Consider the following 17,096-nt stretch of genomic DNA (forward strand, 5'->3'; position numbering starts at 1 on the left):
TCGAACAGCGACCAACTCTCGCCTCGTCATGACGGTCAGTTTTAGCTTTCTCCACTGAGGTGCTCGCCCAGCTCAACTGGGGCACAATCGCAGTGGTTCTCCCAGCGCTACCTTAGCCGATATAACGGAACGTAAGGTACCAAAACATGGGAGCCGGGCAAACCCAACTATTGACCCAAGACATGATTCGGAGCCGATGCATATAATGCTATAAGTTCAGGGTGCCGCACTTGTGAAAGTGTTCGGACTTAACACACCATAATGTGGGGAACTTAAGCCCCTTGCGTATTTAGCCGTACCAAAGTGTACGGATGCAACATGTCATAAATGAACATATGTATAAGAAAGGAATGCAATTATAAGCAAAAAAGTGATGCATTGTTTATTCAAGAAATACTGCCATGAATGTAGAACGATACAAATAGTGCGGTAAGCAAGGGATGGGACTATTAAACATGTCCCCCTCCATGGGTAGGTTGCGGGATGGTGTATAAAACAGATTTAATGCTCGTAATGGAGACCACCTGGATACTCGTCGTAGCCTTTCTCCTTCCCTAGCTGTTGCATCGTGAGTTCGGCAGGTCTACTACTGGACAGGGCCTCTGGTGAACGGAGTCCTGTGGATAAAAGGAAAAAGGAAAAAAAGGATGACACACTTGGGAGCCCCTGTTGTGGTTTAAGCCGCATTCTGGGCCAGTCGTGGTCATGCCCCTCCCCCTATGCCCATGGTATCTCCAGAGCGTAATGATGTACGCGAAGTACCGGTCTTGCAATTTTGCAAGGGCTGGGGTTGGGGCCGCATTGCTACAAGTGCTCGGGACGTGCCAGGTGGTCTTGTTGTAGGTTACTCCGGGCCCATTTAGCAGTGTCCGGTCGCTTAACGGCCGGACTCGAGAATTGCCTTAAAAGGCTGCTCTGTACTTTTGCCGCGAGAGCCGCTGTGTGTTCCTCCGTTCGGAGGGAGCGTTCAGTGTTTCCATTGACCGTGATGACTCCTCGAGGGCCTGGCATTTTGAGCTTGAGGTATGCGTAGTGCGGCACCGCGTTGAACTTTGCAAACGCGATCCGTCCGAGCAGAGCATGATAACTGCTGCGGAATGGAACTATGTCAAAGATTAACTCCTTGCTTCAGAAGTCATCCGGGGATCCGAAGACCACTTCCAGTGTGACCGAGCCTGTACAATTGGCCTCTACACCTGGTATGACGCCTTTAAAGGTCGTCTTTGTGGGTTTAATCCTTGAGGGGTCTATGCCCATCTTGCGCACTGTATCCTGATAAAGCAGGTTCAGGCTGCTGCTGCCATCCATCAGGACTCTGGTGAGGTGAAATCCATCGATGATTGTGTCTAAAACCAATGCGGCGAATCCGCCATGGCGGATGCTGGTGGGGTGGTCCCTTCGATCAAAAGTGATCGGGCAGGAGGACCATGGGTTGAACTTCGGGGCGACTGGCTCCATCGCGTATACGTCCCTGAGTGCACGCTTCCGCTCCCTCTTGGGTATGTAGGTTGCGTATATCACGTTCACCGTCCGCACCTGTGGGGGGAAACCCTTTTGTCCTCTATTGTTCGGCGGTCGGGTCTCTTCCTCGTCATCGCTATGCAGCCCCTTGTCATTGTTTTCGGCGATTAGCTTGCCTGCCTGCTTGAATACCCAACAGTCCCTGTTGGTGTGATTAGCTGGCTTTTCGGGGGTGCCGTGTATCTGGCACGAGCGGTCGAGTATTCGGTCCAAATTGGACGGACCCGGAGTAGTTCTTTTGAATGGCTTTTTCCGCTGACCGGGTTTGGAGCCTCTGAATCCGGCATTGACTGCCGTATCCTCAGTATTGTCGCCGTTAATGCGGCATTTGTGCTTGTTGCGACGTGACCTGCCGTTGCGGTCTTTGGTATCCGGACTTCCAGAATTTTTGCTGAGGTTGTTGCTGCGGGCTAGCCAGCTGTCCTCTCTCGCGTAGAAGCGGGTCATGAGTGATGTGAGGGCTGCCATGGATTTTGGCTTTTCCTGTCCCAGGTGCCGGGCAAGCCACTCGTCGCGGATGTTATGTTTGAAGGCCGCGAGGGCCTCTACATCCGAACAGTTGATGATTTGATTTTTCTTAGTTAAGAACCGTGTCCAGAATTGTCTGGCCGATTCGTCTGGCTGCTGAATTATATGGCTTAGGTCGTCAGCGTCTGGTGGTCGCACATACGTGCCCTGGAAGTTATCAAGGAATGCGGCTTCCAGGTCCTCCCAACACCCAATTGATTCTGCTGGCAGGCTGTTAAGCCAATGCCGAGCTGGTCCTTTAAGCTTGAGTGGGAGGTATTTGATGGCGTGAAGATCATCACCGCGGGCTATGTGGATATGAAGGAGATAGTTTTCGATCCAAACCGCGGGGTCTATTGTGCCATCATAGGATTCAATGTTCACGGGTTTAAACCCTTCGGGGATTTGATGATCCATTACTTCATCTGTGAAGCATAGTGGGTGTGCGGCGCCTCTGTATTGGGCTATATCACGACATAGCTCGAACGAGCTTTGTCTACTGCGTTCGGCCCGGCCGGACTTGCTGTGTCCGGCGTGATGGTTGTCATCGCATATCATGGGGCGCCCACGCGATCCGTAGATCGATCTTGATTGTCTTGTCTTATCCTCCAATATATCTCACAAGTCCGGAGTGTTCCCCTATGGCTTTGTGCTTTTCGAGCGATGCCGGAGTACGGCTTTAGTGGAGGGCCTAGAGGCCTCTCTGTCACGGCCACGGGGTGGTCGGTCAGCCGTATTGTGCGCTAGTGATGCAGGTTTATATGCCTCCTCCTCTAATCGGGGGAGCAGCTTGCGTTTGGGGTAGCTTTTGGAGGGGCGTTCGAGTTCATGCTCTTCGGCCGCAAGGACTTCAGTCCATCTGTCGGCTAGCAGATCTTGATCAGCTCTAAGTTGTTGCTGCTTTTTCTTGAGGCTGCTTGCCGTGGCCATAAGCCTGCGTTTAAAACGCTCTTGTACGACGGGATCCTCATGTATGACGAATTCGTCGTCGTCGAGGCTTGCCTCGTCTCCAGAGGGAGGCATGTAATTATCATCCTCTACCTCTTCGTCTGCCGCTCTCTCATGAGGGCTGGCTTCTCCGTCCTCCTGTGCTGAATCTTGCACTATCTGGGGTGTTATTATCTCCGGTGCCGGAATCTCTATTCTTGCTGTGGCGGGATTTAGAGCGGCGCCGCTGACGCCGACGCTTAGGCTGTTTCTTGGAGGGGTCTTCCTCCGTTGTTCCCTCGCCATTCCCATCCTTTGGGATATCCACCATGTATATGTCATATGACGAGGTGGCTTTCCAGTGCCCAGTAGGCGCTGGTTCTTGGTCGTCTCCAGCATCGTCATCCATACCGTCGATGTCATCGGAGTCTAAGTCTAGCATGTCGGTTAGATCGTCGACAGTGGCTACTAAGTGGGTGGTGGGTGGGCTTTGAATTTCTTCGTCGTCCGCATGCCAACCATCCTGACCGCAGTTCGGCCAGGGCTCTCCTGATAACGAGAGATACTTTAGCGAATTCAGGATGTCGCCGAAAGATGAGTGTTGAAAGATGTCCGCAGCGGTGAACTCCATGATCGGCGCCCAACCGGATTCGATTGGTAGGGGCGCGAGGGGTTCGGAGTCCGGTGAGGAGTCCGACACCTTGGAGTCACGAGCTTCACAAGGGACAAGGTCAGTATTCGGCTCCATCGCCGTAGAGGTTGCAGCCCCCGAGGCGGTGTCTAGACACCCGTCCTTGATCTACGCAGCTGGCTCCGAATTAGGGGTCGGAGCGGACTCATGTGCGGCCTCCAGGGCATTGTCCGGCAGCAGAGCTAAATCATGCCCATCGTGACAGTGCGGCGCGCTCGGCTGTGGCTCGAATCCATCGAAGATCAAGTCTCCGCGGATGTCAGCCGTGAAGTTCGGACTTCCAAATCTGACCTGATGGCCAGGGGCGTAGCTTTCGATCTGCTCCAAATGGCCAAGCGAATTGGCCCGCAGTGCAAAGCCGCCGAATACGAATATCTGTCCAGGGAGAAAAGTCTCACCCTGGACTGCGTCATTGTTGTTGATGATCGAAGGAGCCATCGAGCCTATCAGTGACGACACAGAGGAACTCTCAATGAAAGCACCAATGTCGGTGTCAAAACCGGCAGATCTCGGGTAGGGGGTCCCAAACTGTGCGTCTAGGCGGATGGTAACAGGAGATAAGGGACACGATGTTTTTACCCCGGTTCGGGCCCTCTCGATGGAGGTAAAACCCTACTCCTGCTTGATTGATATTGATGATATGGGTAGTACAAGAGTGTATCTACCACAAGATCAAGGAGGCTAAACCCTAGAAGCTAGCCTATGGTATGATTGTTGTTCTGTCCTATGGACTAAAACCCTCCAGTTTATATAGACACCGGAGATGGCTAGGGTTACACAGAGTCGGTTACAATGGTAGGAGATCTACATGTCACACCCTAGCTAGTCATGCATCAGAGTGTGTGCATCATGTTTAAAATTCCATTTAAATTGAAATGGGAATTTGTGAAACCCTCAGAATCATTTCTGAAAATGATCCAAATAAAAATTTCTCCAAAAAGGTCCAAGAAAATGCTCATGTTGCTCTCTGAAAATATTGGACAGAGATAAAAATCAAACCAATATTTTTAAGAGCTCATAGGTATTTATTTTGGGCATTTGGAATTAATGCATAAATATTTGCATTGGAAATATATTAGTTATATATATTAATATATGTCCAAATATTATGCCATTTATAAAGGAGCTCTGGAATAATATATCTAGCCACTGCAAAAATTGGCATAAGGTAAATAAATGATTTAATATTTTATTTAAATCAAAACAAATGTCAGAAATTAGAAAACAGAAATAATTTAAAAGGGAGAAGCTTACCTGGGCTCCTCCCTGTGCAGCCCAGCCAGCTGGCCGGCCCAGCCAGCAGGCGGCCCAGCCCGCCTCCCTCCTCTGTCGTCTTCGTCCTCGACAGAGGGAGGGGAGTGTGGCCGGCGCGCGCGCGCGCCACCGCGCCACGCCACCTACTCGCCTGCCTGCCTGCCCTCCCCTCCTCGCTCGATGCCCCGGACGACGCCACGCCCTCCCCCCTGCTCTCTCTCACTCTTCCTCGGCTCTTCCCTCCTCTCCCTCGCTCTTTCTCACACGGCCGAACACCACCGTCGCCGCCGTTCGCCATAGCAGCCGTCACCGGCCACCCCTCGCTTCCCCGACTAGCTCAGGAGCTCCGCCTCGACCCCCTCTTCCTCCCCACCGCTCCACAGGCCTCCGGAAGCCCTGCATCGCCGCCACATCGCCGTTCCCCTTCTCGGCCACCGGAGATCGTCGCCGTCGAATCGGGAGCTACCGGACGTCCCCGAGCCCGCTAACCATCCCTGCAGCTCCGCGGTGAGCCACTGATTCGATTCCCCCTTGCCCCGTCGTCCCTAGCCTCCTGTAGCTGCCGCCCCCTTGAGCTCCGAAGCTCGCCGCCGCCGTGCCTCGTCGCCGTCGTGGCCACAGGCACCGTAGCGCCCAACCGAGCACACCCACGTCCTCACCGCACCGCGTAGAAGCCGTAGGTGCCAACCCCGCATCCCCGCAGCCGTTGTAGCCTCGACCCCGAGCTCAACCGAGCTCCGGCAGCCGCCACGGTCTTTGCCATCGTCGGTACCGGCCACCTCAGGCACGGCCACCACCACCGTTCGACGCGCGGGAGCAAGAGCTCTCCAACGAGCCCAAGCACGGCCTCGCCCGTGCCCTGTAGCGCGATTCCGCATCACGCCGCCGTCTCGGGCCCCGCCGGCGTCATGTCGCCGGTGGGTTTGACCTGTCTGACCTGGGGTTTGACCCCCCCAGGGTCACTGACGCGTGGGCCCCGTCGTCCAGGTGGTCAGATTAGTGCTAATCACCGATTAATTAACCCCCCTGACACTGACAGTGGGCCCCAGCGCCACTAACCCCTAATTAGGAATAAATTAAACCTGCTAAACCCCCCCTGTCACTGACGTGTGGACCCCACACGTCAGGTTTGACCTCAGCCAGCCGCAGTTGACCACTGACGTCATGCTGACGTCATGCTGGCGCAATATTTATATTTCTGGATTTAAATTAAATCAGGAAATTCCAGAATATTATTTAAACTTCAAAAATTCATAACTTTTATTCTGTAACTCCAAATTGGACAAATTATATATGAAAAATGATCAGAAAAATCCAATCTATCCATCTGTACCATTTTCATGCATGATCAAACAAGTTAAATTGATGTTTCAAGCAGAACAAGGAAAAACACTTTAAAGGGCCATGTTTGAGTTTGAAATTTGAATCTTTGATTCAAATTTGCTCAAACCCTTCTGGTCTTAGTTGCATTAGCCCAACACACTCATATTGCTATGTTTCATGCATGCATCATATTGTTGCACATTGTTTGGTGATGGTTGTGTATCGGTGTTCTTTGCGGCAGGTTCTGCCTCCGAGGAGTACCGTGATTACCCTAACGAAGAACTGTATCAGTGCATCGAACCATCAGGCAACCAACCAACCATTTGATCATATCGATACAATCCCATGTTCTCGCTCCTGCTCTCTTTTACTGCATTAAGACAACGTGTTTCAAACTGCTGTGTGCTACGGTAGTTGAACCCATTTCCTCTGCATGACCTGTCATTGCCACAGTAACTAGATGAAACCCACTAGCATGTGTAGGAGTTGATTGAGCCATATGTATGTGTTGTTCCTACCTTGCTATGCCTGCTATGCTTAGAGTCGTGTCAGGTCTGGTTCATCCGGGTGATGGCTAGAGTGAAATGATTATGTCGGAAATGAGAGTGGTGTGGTGAACACGATTTGGTAAAGGTATCGATGAGAGGCCATGTAGGAGTACATGGTGGGTTGTTTCATTGAAGCCGACCTTAAGCACTGAGATCTGTATGTGTGATTTAAGATACAGCTACTACCATGCATTGGGCCCTGAAATATGACCCCGCTTGACTTCTTAATCACCCTAGCTCTCTGTCCAGGAGTTGCAAGTAGTTTCTGGTGTTTGTAGCCTACTCGAGGCCGTGGACAGCGCTGACCATAGGGGTGGGCTGTGATGCAGTAGGTACGTGGCACGGTGTACCGAATACCCGTTAGGTATCTTGGGAACCCTGTTCACATCGTTCGGGGCCGTATGGGAAACCTCGGCCGGACCCCCTGCGGATGGAACCTGGATAGGCGATAAACCTGGACTAGAGACTTAAGTGTTTAGGTAGGTCGTGGTCTACACCCACGTCGGCTTTCGCTTGAAGTCTGCCGAGCACATGTCGTGTGCAGACGCTAAGTGGTGGAAACATGTATGAAGAAGTACACCCCTGCAGGGTTATCATAATCTATTCGAATAGCCGCGTCCGCGGTAAAGGACTACTTGGTTGCCTATACAGTTCATAGACAAGTAAATGGAAACTGTTAAAAGCCTCAAGATAAGTGTGAGTGCCGAGGATGGCTCTTCCGTAGGAAGACGGAGGCGGATCCCTGGTAGTGTATTGAAGTGATGAGTAGTGGACTCGTGTGCGCAAAACCATTTCAAGTTGGAGTATCGTAGGATAGCCTAGCCAAGGGTCAAAGCTGGCTTGCTGCAATAACTCCACCAACCCTTCTTGATAATATGCATGTATGTAGGATCTGATGTAAGTCTTGCTGAGTACCTTTGTACTCATGTTGCTATAATTTACATTTTTACAGAAGACGCTGCAACCCCTTCTGATGGGTTCTATGTAGACGTTGACATCAACGAGTAGGCTAAAGGCCCAGGTGGTGACCCTGAGCTTGTGAAGGACCACGTAGTATAGCTAGGCTTTCCAAGCCTCTTTTATTTTACTAGTTGTCTGTACTCAGACAATGTACTTCCGCTGCTGGTTTGTATGACTGTATGACTTGAATGCTGGGTCGTGTGACCCGTATCTTTGTGTATGCTATGTATGGCTCCCTGAGCCTTAAATAAAGTACTTGTGTCGTAGAGTCATGTTGTGATGCTTCGTTGTATTTGCACATATCGAGCATATTGTGTGTATGATTGAAATGCTTGGTATGTGTGGGATCTGACTATCTAGTTGTTTATCTTTAGTAGCCTCTCTTACCGGGAAATGTCTCCTAGTGTTACCGCTGAGCCATGTTAGCTTGCTACTGCTCTGGAACACTTAGGCTGGCCGGCATGTGTCCTTCTTCGTTCCTGTGTCTGTCCCTTCGGGGAAATGTCACGCTTTGAGTACCGGAGTCCTGTTAGCCCGCTACAGCCCCGTTTACCGGAGTCCTGCTAGCCCAGTGCTACAGCCCGGACCCACTTGCTGATGACCGACACGTTCGAAGCTGGGTCATGGATGTCTGTCCCTGTAAGTCTGTGCCACTTTGGGTTTACGACTAGTCATGTCAGCCCGGGCTCTTTATCATATGGATGCTAGCGACACTATCATATACGTGAGCCAAAAGGCGCAAACGGTCCCGGGCAAAGGTAAGGCGACACCCGTGGGGATACCGTGCGTGAGGCCGCAAAGTGATATGAGGTGTTACCGGCTAGATCGATGTGACATCGAGTCGGGGACCTGACAGCGTTGGCATCAGAGCCGGACTGCCTGTAGGTTCTCCAAGCCAAACTGGTCGATGTTGAGTCTAGAAATTCTTTAGTTATATGTAGGGGAATTATTTGTGGGTTGGAACGTAAGGCTCTTTTTACTCCTTTATCTTATGACATTCTGATCTGAGTCAGTCCATTCTTCCACCGGGGGTTAAGGAATTAGGATCTATTCTCTCTATCAGGATCACGTGTTACTAATCAGTAGTACCTTATAGGTATGATGGATACAAGCCTAGTTCAGTTCTTCTACCATATTATGTTGCTAGGATGGTCTCAGAACTTTGATATGATGATGTGGAGTGTGTATGTAATCCTTTGTCAAATGTCTCAAATCCTTCTTGAGCATTTACAGCTGTTATGCTGCCGAAATTTTGCTAGAAATTCTAATGCCTTTGCATTATGATTGTGCTTTCAGATGGCCACTCGCGACCTCAATCAAGTGGTTCGCCTGACTTGATGCCTAGATGTACCCGGCCATACTGCCAAGTTGGTCAGGGTAATGACTGAGGCTGGATACCGCTGGTATCCTGAGTACACGGTCGAAGAGCAATTCCGAGACTTTAATCAAAGCCAGTATCTCTGCACTGTCAGGATATTTCCATCTTATCCTGGATCCACCGAGCCCCTTCATTGCTCCTATGGACTCGGGGTTACTATTGAGATGGCTGTGTAGGACGCCGCCTACTCTATGATGACCATTATGCGAGTCAGATCTGGTCTATTTCGGGACTCTGATTTCCGGTATATGCCAGGATCACTTCCGGGAGCACAAGGGTATCTCCAGGCTATCTATGCTGACCCCACCCAGGAGGATTCACGGACTCGCACCACTGCTGAGATGCTCGAGGATAAGGACCGTGAAAATCGGGCCTTGAGGTTAGAGCTCTTCAATACCCGTGCTGACCACTGGGCTACTTTGACTCGGTTTGCACCGGCGGTGCAAGCTGGATATTCGGATATGCGCGATCTCTATCCTGTGAGATCTGCTCTGCCAGACGTGATGTGTTGGCGTGATGTAGGAGGCCTCACCCCACCTCGCGGTCCCCGCAGGCCACCATCTGTTGGTCCAAGACCTCATCCTAGCCCCTATGGTCCACAAGCTCCGCGAGATCGTCTGTTTCCGGATGATCATGTTGAGCTTCCAGGCTATGGAGGTGACTTCTACGAGGACTACTACGGATCGGTCTGAGTTAGTGATAGTATCACTAGTTCGCACTAGCTGTGTCATCTATCGTCCCGCGTGACTCGTGGGATATGACCTAGTTTGTACTCTTTCCGGAGGTGTAGAAAAATAATGTATAGGAGCTTGGAATGCCTCCGATGAGATGTAATCCTCTTTCACCGTAATAGTACTTTGTTTGGTCTTGTACTAAACCCTGTATGGTGTGTATGACGATGGAATAAAGAAGCAGTCTTTGTATCTACCATGTCATACGGATGATCATCTTGCATTTCGAGTTATTCTTTACATTCTGTATCCTATGTCGGAATTTTATCATCCTGACTAAATCATTGTCTTGTTTACCTAGGATGGTCAACACGCGCGCTAACCCTGCTTCTCAAGAGCAGGCCGAAGGCAGTGAAGGCAGGAATGAAAATCTGCCTCATCCTCCTTCCCTAGCCGAGGTTATGATGGAAGCTGAGAGAAACAAGCGGGAGACCAACCGTTTGTTGGAGCGTATTGAACAGAATACAGCACACCATCAGAGGACTAACGTGGTGTCACTCAGTGATTTTATTAAATTACATCCACCCACGTTCCACCACTCCATCGAGCCTCTCGACGCTGATGACTGGCTTCGCAGTATCGCTCACAAACTGCGTTCCGCGCTGGTAGCGGAGGCTGACAAGGTCACCTTTGCTGCATATCATCTTGAAGGCCCCGCTAGTCTATGGTGGGAGAATTATGGAGCTATGCGCCCAGCGGGCCATGTCACTACTTGGGCTGAATTCAGTGAGGCTTTCCGTGAACATCACATTCCGGAGGGTCTCATGGACCGTAAACGTGAGGAATTCTGCAGTTTCACCCAAGGCCGACTTTCTGTGGATGTTTACAGCAGGGAGTTTGGTAATCTCGCACGATATGCAACCGAGGAAGTTTCTACTGACGCCAAGAAGCAAGCAAGGTTCCGTAAGGGCCTTAGTCCTGAGCTTCGCCGCGACCTCCGTCTGCATGAGTGCACATCTTTTCAGAAACTTGTCAACAAAGCCATCAGTGCTGAAACTGGTCAGACTGACTATGACGCAACACGCAAGCATGGCCGTGACATGGGTTCCTCATCCGGTGCTGGTCCTCAGAAGCGCCGCGTGTGGGTACCCAACACCGCCCTGCCACCCAGGTTCACACCGAGGCCATCCTTCCAGGCGCCTCGCCCCGTTCAACAGTCTGCACCGGCCAAGCCCTATGGTGGTCCAACCAACAATGCTCCTCCACGTACCAGTTCCGTGACCTGTTTCAAGTGTGGGGAATCTGGTCACTATATGCGTGAGTGTCCCCAGACCAACCCCAACCAGTCTGCTAAAGCTGTTGGCCGTGGCAAGCCGACAGGAAAAATATTCCACGCCAAGCCGGTCACCGCTTCACGTGGCCATGTCAACTGTATCTCTGCCGAAGAAGCTCAAGAGGATCCCAATGTCGTTCTCAGTATGCTTCTTGTTAATTGCCACCCGGCATCTGTTCTTTTCGATACAGGAACCTCTCATTCTTCTATATCTGAAAATTATGCTCGTTTGCATAACGTCGCATTCGGTGTTATGCCAACCTCTATGGTAATTCAAACTCCGGGATCCAAATGGCAAACTTCTAGAGTAAGCCATGGAAATGAAATCCAAGTCGACAGACTTGTTTTTCTCGCATCTTTGATAGCCCTTAAATCTTCAGATATTAATATCATTCTGGGTATGGACTGGATGTCAGCTCATCATGCCCAAATTGATTGCTTCTCTAGGATTGTTCAACTCACCCATCCTTCGGGGAAGATAGTCAATGTCTTGACCCGAATAGCCAAGCGACAATTATATTCTCTTAACGCCAGCCCTTTGCCAGACCTTGAGGACATTCCGGTAGTCCGTGACTTCCCGGATGTCTTTCCAGAGGAATTGCCAGGTGTTCCTCCTGACAGGGATGTTGAGTTCGTAATAGACCTCATTCCAGGAACCGTTCCGATTGCTAGAAGACCTTATAAGATGGCACCACTAGAGCTAGCCGAGCTTAAGAAACAACTCGATGAGTCCTTGAAAAAGGGTTTCATCCGACCTAGCTCTTCTCCGTGGGCTTGCCCCGTCCTATTCGTCAAGAAGAAGGATGGTACGGACCGGATGGTTGTAGATTACCGACCTGTCAATTTGGTCACAATCAAGAACAAATATCCGCTTCCCAGGATCAACGACCTGTACGATCAGCTCGCTGGATCCTCAGTCCTTTCCAAGATGGATTTGAGGTTGGGCTACCATCAAATCAAAATCAGAAACGGGGACATCCCTAAAATGGCCTTTGTTACTCGTTATGGCCAATACGAGTACACCGTCATGTCCTTCGGTTTAACCAACGCTCCAGCCACCTTTTCTCGGTTAATGAACTCAATCTTCATGGAGTATTTGGATAAATTCGTCGTAGTTTATCTCGATGATATACTCATCTACTCCAAGAACGAGGAAGAACATGCCGAACATTTAAGGCTAGTGTTGAAGAAACTTCGAGAGCATCGCCTTTATGCCAAATTTTCTAAATGTGAATTCTGGTTGTCAGAAGTGACCTATCTAGGTCATGTAATATCTGGTAAAGGTATTTCTGTTAACCCTGAGCGAGTTCAAGCCGTCCTTAATTGGACTCCACCTGAATCGGTCAAGCAAGTTCGGAGTTTTCTAGGCTTAGCGAGCTATTGTCGCCGCTTTGTCGAGAACTTCTCCAAGGTTGCTAAACCTCTAACCGAACTCCTCAAGAAAGATAAGAAGTTCGAATGGACTCCACAATGTGAGCACAGCTTTCAGGAACTGAAAAGACGCCTGACCTCTGCTCCCGTACTGGTACCGCCAGACTTCTCCAAGGACTTTGTTATCTACTGCGACGCCTCGCGACAAGGACTAGGTTGCATTCTCATGCAAGATCGACACGTAATTGCTTACGCCTCACGGCAATTGCACCCACATGAGGAGAATTATCCTACTCATGATCTAGAGCTTGCAGCCGTAGTCTATGCACTTAAGACCTGGCGACATTACCTCCTCGGTAATCGTTGCGAAATATTCACTGATCACCAAAGTCTGAAGTACATTTTCACCCAACCGGATCTGAATCTCAGGCAAAGACGTTGGGTTGAATTGATCACAGACTTCGACTTAGGAATAACCTACACCCCAGGGAAAGCCAACGTCATGGCTGATGCGCTAAGTCGTAAATCTTATTGTAACAACCTGATGTTACAACAAAGTCAACCGCTACTCCATGAGGAATTTCGGAAGTTTAACCTTCACATTGTACCTCAAGGTTTTCTTTCCACCTTGGTAGCAAAACCTACTCTTACGGATCAAATCATCGCTGCCCAAAAGCGAGATAAGGGAATATCTAAAATCAAAGAGAACATTGCTAGCGGAGGTGCTAGTTGTTTCTCCACAAATGATCATGGTGTTGTGTACTTTGAGAACCGTCTAGTGGTTCCCAAGAACCAGCATCTACGGCAGTTGATCCTTAAGGAGGCTCATGAATCTCCTCTCACTATTCATCCCGGTAGTACTAAGATGTATCAGGACCTACGCCAGAGGTTCTGGTGGACTAGGATGAAGAGATAAATTGCTCAGTTTATTGCAAATTGCGACGTCTGTCGTCGTGTAAAAGCAGAGCATCAACGGCCTGCTGGCACCCTTCAACCCTTAGCTATTCCTGAATGGAAATGGGATAAAATTGGTATGGATTTCATTACCGGTTTTCCCAGGACCAAGAGAGGGAATAATGCTATCTTCGTCGTTGTCGATCGTCTTTCCAAAGTAGCCCATTTCCTACCTGTTCGTGAGAGTATAACCGCTAGTCAGCTGGCAGACTTATACATCTCCCGAATAGTGTCTCTCCATGGTGTTCCTTTGGAAATTAACTCGGATCGAGGAAGTCTTTTCACCTCTCGATTTTGGGAAAGTTTCCAAAATGCTATGGGAACCCGTCTCTCCTTTAGCACCGCCTTCCACCCTCAGTCGAGTGGTCAAGTGGAATGCGTCAACCAAATTCTAGAAGACATGCTTCGAGCCTCTGTTATCTCATTCGGAATGGACTGGGAGAAGTGCCTTCCATTTGCCGAATTCGCTTACAACAACAGCTATCAATCTAGCTTGGGTAAAGCCCCTTTTGAAGTTCTCTATGGACGACGGTGTCGAACACCCCTTAACTGGTCAGAGACCGGGGAAAGACAATTCTTTGGCCCGGATATGATTCAGGAAGCAGAAGAACAAGTTCGTATCGTTTGTGAAAAGTTGAAAACAGCCCAATCTCGTCAAAAGAGTCAATATGACCGAAAACATAAGGCTATGACTTTCGAGGTTGACGAGAAGGCTTATCTTCGGGTCACCCCTCTGAAGGGAACCCATCGTTTCGGTATCAAAGGCAAATTGGCTCCTCGTTACATTGGACCTTTTCGCATTCTCGCCAAACGAGGAGAAGTTGCCTACCAGTTGGAACTACCTCCGCACCTCTCCAGAGTCCACGATGTCTTCCACGTTTCTCAACTCAGGCGTTGCTTCTCGGATCCTATCCGTGAAGTGGACCACGAAACGCTTGATCTCCAAGATAATCTTACATATCGAGAGTACCCCGTGCGTATCCTCGATCAGGCCGAACGTACCACCCGACGTCATAATATCAAGTTTCTCAAAGTTCAATGGTCGCACCATTCTGAGGATGAAGCAACTTGGGAAAGGGAGGATCGTCTTCGACTTGAGTATCCCGCCTTCTTCCCGGAGGAACCCAAATCTCGGGACGAGATTCTTTTGAGTGGGGGTGAGTTGTCACACCCTAGCTAGTCATGCATCACAGTGTGTGCATCATGTTTAAAATTCCATTTAAATTGAAATGGGGATTTGTGAAACCCTCAGAATCATTTCTGAAAATGATCCAAATAAAAATTTCTCCAAAAAGGTCCAAGAAAATGCTCATGTTGCTCTCTGAAAATATTGGACAGAGATAAAAATCAAACCAATATTTTTAAGAGCTCATAGGTATTTATTTTGGGCATTTGGAATTAATGCATAAATATTTGCATTGGAAATATATTAGTTATATATATTAATATATGTCCAAATATTATGCCATTTATAAAGGAGCTCTGGAATAATATATCTAGCCCCTGCAAAAATTGGCATAAGGTAAATAAATGATTTAATATTTTATTTAAATCAAAACAAATGTCAGAAATTAGAAAACAGAAATAATTTAAAAGGGAGAAGCTTACCTGGGCTCCTCCCTGTGCAGCCCAGCCAGCTGGCCGGCCCAGCCAGCAGGCGGCCCAGCCCGCCTCCCTCCTCTGTCGTCTTCGTCCTCGACAGAGGGAGGGGAGTGTGCCCGGCGCGCGCGCGCCACCGCGCCACGCCACCTGCTCGCCTGCCTGCCTGCCCTCCCCTCCTCGCTCGATGCCCCGGACGACGCCACGCCCTCCCCCCTGCTCTCTCTCACTCTTCCTCGGCTCTTCCCTCCTCTCCCTCGCTCTTTCTCACACGGCCGAACACCACCGTCGCCGCCGTTCGCCATAGCAGCCGTCACCGGCCACCCCTCGCTTCCCCGACTAGCTCAGGAGCTCCACCTCGACCCCCTCTTCCTCCCCACCGCTCCACAGGCCTCCGGAAGCCCTGCATCGCCGCCATGTCGCCGTTCCCCTTCTCGGCCACCGGAGATCGTCGCCGTCGAATCGGGAGCTATCGGACGTCCCCGAGCCCGCTAACCATCCCTGCAGCTCCGCGGTGAGCCACTGATTCGATTCCCCCTTGCCCCGTCGTCCCTAGCCTCCTGTAGCTGCCGCCCCCTTGAGCTCCGAAGCTCGCCGCCGCCGTGCCTCGTCGCCGTCGTGGCCACAGGCACCGTAGCGCCCAACCGAGCACACCCACGTCCTCACCGCACCACGTAGAAGCCGTAGGTGCCAACCCCGCATCCCCGCAGCCGTTGTAGCCTCGACCCCGAGCTCAACCGAGCTCCGGCAGCCGCCACGGTCGTCGCCGTCGTCGGTACCGGCCACCTCAGGCACGGCCACCACCACCGTTCGACGCGCGGGAGCAAGAGCTCTCCAACGAGCCCAAGCACGGCCTCGCCCGTGCCCTGTAGCGCGATTCCGCATCGCGCCGCCGTCTCGGGCCCCGCCGGCGTCATGTCGCCGGTGGGTTTGACCTGTCTGACCTGGGGTTTGACCCCCCAGGGTCACTGACGCGTGGGCCCCGTCGTCCAGGTGGTCAGATTAGTGCTAATCACCGATTAATTAACCCCCCTGACACTGACAGTGGGCCCCAGCGCCACTAACCCCTAATTAGGAATAAATTAAACCTGCTAACCCCCCCTGTCACTGACGTGTGGACCCCACACGTCAGGTTTGACCTCAGCCAGCCGCAGTTGACCACTGACGTCATGCTGACGTCATGCTGGCGCAATATTTATATTTCTGGATTTAAATTAAATCAGGAAATTCCAGAATATTATTTAAACTTCAAAAATTCATAACTTTTATTCTGTAACTCCAAATTGGACAAATTATATATGAAAAATGATCAGAAAAATCCAATCTATCCATCTGTACCATTTTCATGCATGATCAAACAAGTTAAATTGATGTTTCAAGCAGAACAAGGAAAAACACTTTAAAGGGCCATGTTTGAGTTTGAAATTTGAATCTTTGATTCAAATTTGCTCAAACCCTTATGGTCTTAGTTGCATTAGCCCAACACACTCATATTGCTATGTTTCATGCATGCATCATATTGTTGCACATTGTTTGGTGATGGTTGTGTATCGGTGTTCTTTGCGGCAGGTTCTGCCTCCGAGGAGTACCGTGATTACCCTAACGAAGAACCGTATCAGTGCATCGAACCATCAGGCAAGCAACCAACCATTTGATCATATCGATACAATCCCATGTTCTCGCTCCTGCTCTCTTTTACTGCATTAAGACAACGCGTTTCAAACTGCTGTGTGCTACGGTAGTTGAACCCATTTCCTCTGCATGACCTGTCATTGCCACAGTAACTAGATGAAACCCACTAGCATGTGTAGGAGTTGATTGAGCCATATGTATGTGTTGTTCCTACCTTGCTATGCCTGCTATGCTTAGAGTCGTGTCAGGTCTAGTTCATCTGGGTGATGGCTAGAGTGAAATGATTATGTCGGTAATGAGAGTGGTGTGGTGAACACGATTTGGTAAAGGTATCGATGAGAGGCCATGTAGGAGTACATGGTGGGTTGTTTCATTGAAGCCGACCTTAAGCACTGAGATCTGTATGTGTGATTTAAGATACAGCTAC

The sequence above is a fragment of the Triticum dicoccoides genome, chromosome 4B (genome assembly GCF_002162155.2).
Source record: "Triticum dicoccoides isolate Atlit2015 ecotype Zavitan chromosome 4B, WEW_v2.0, whole genome shotgun sequence".
In the NCBI taxonomy this organism is placed as follows: domain Eukaryota; kingdom Viridiplantae; phylum Streptophyta; class Magnoliopsida; order Poales; family Poaceae; genus Triticum; species Triticum dicoccoides.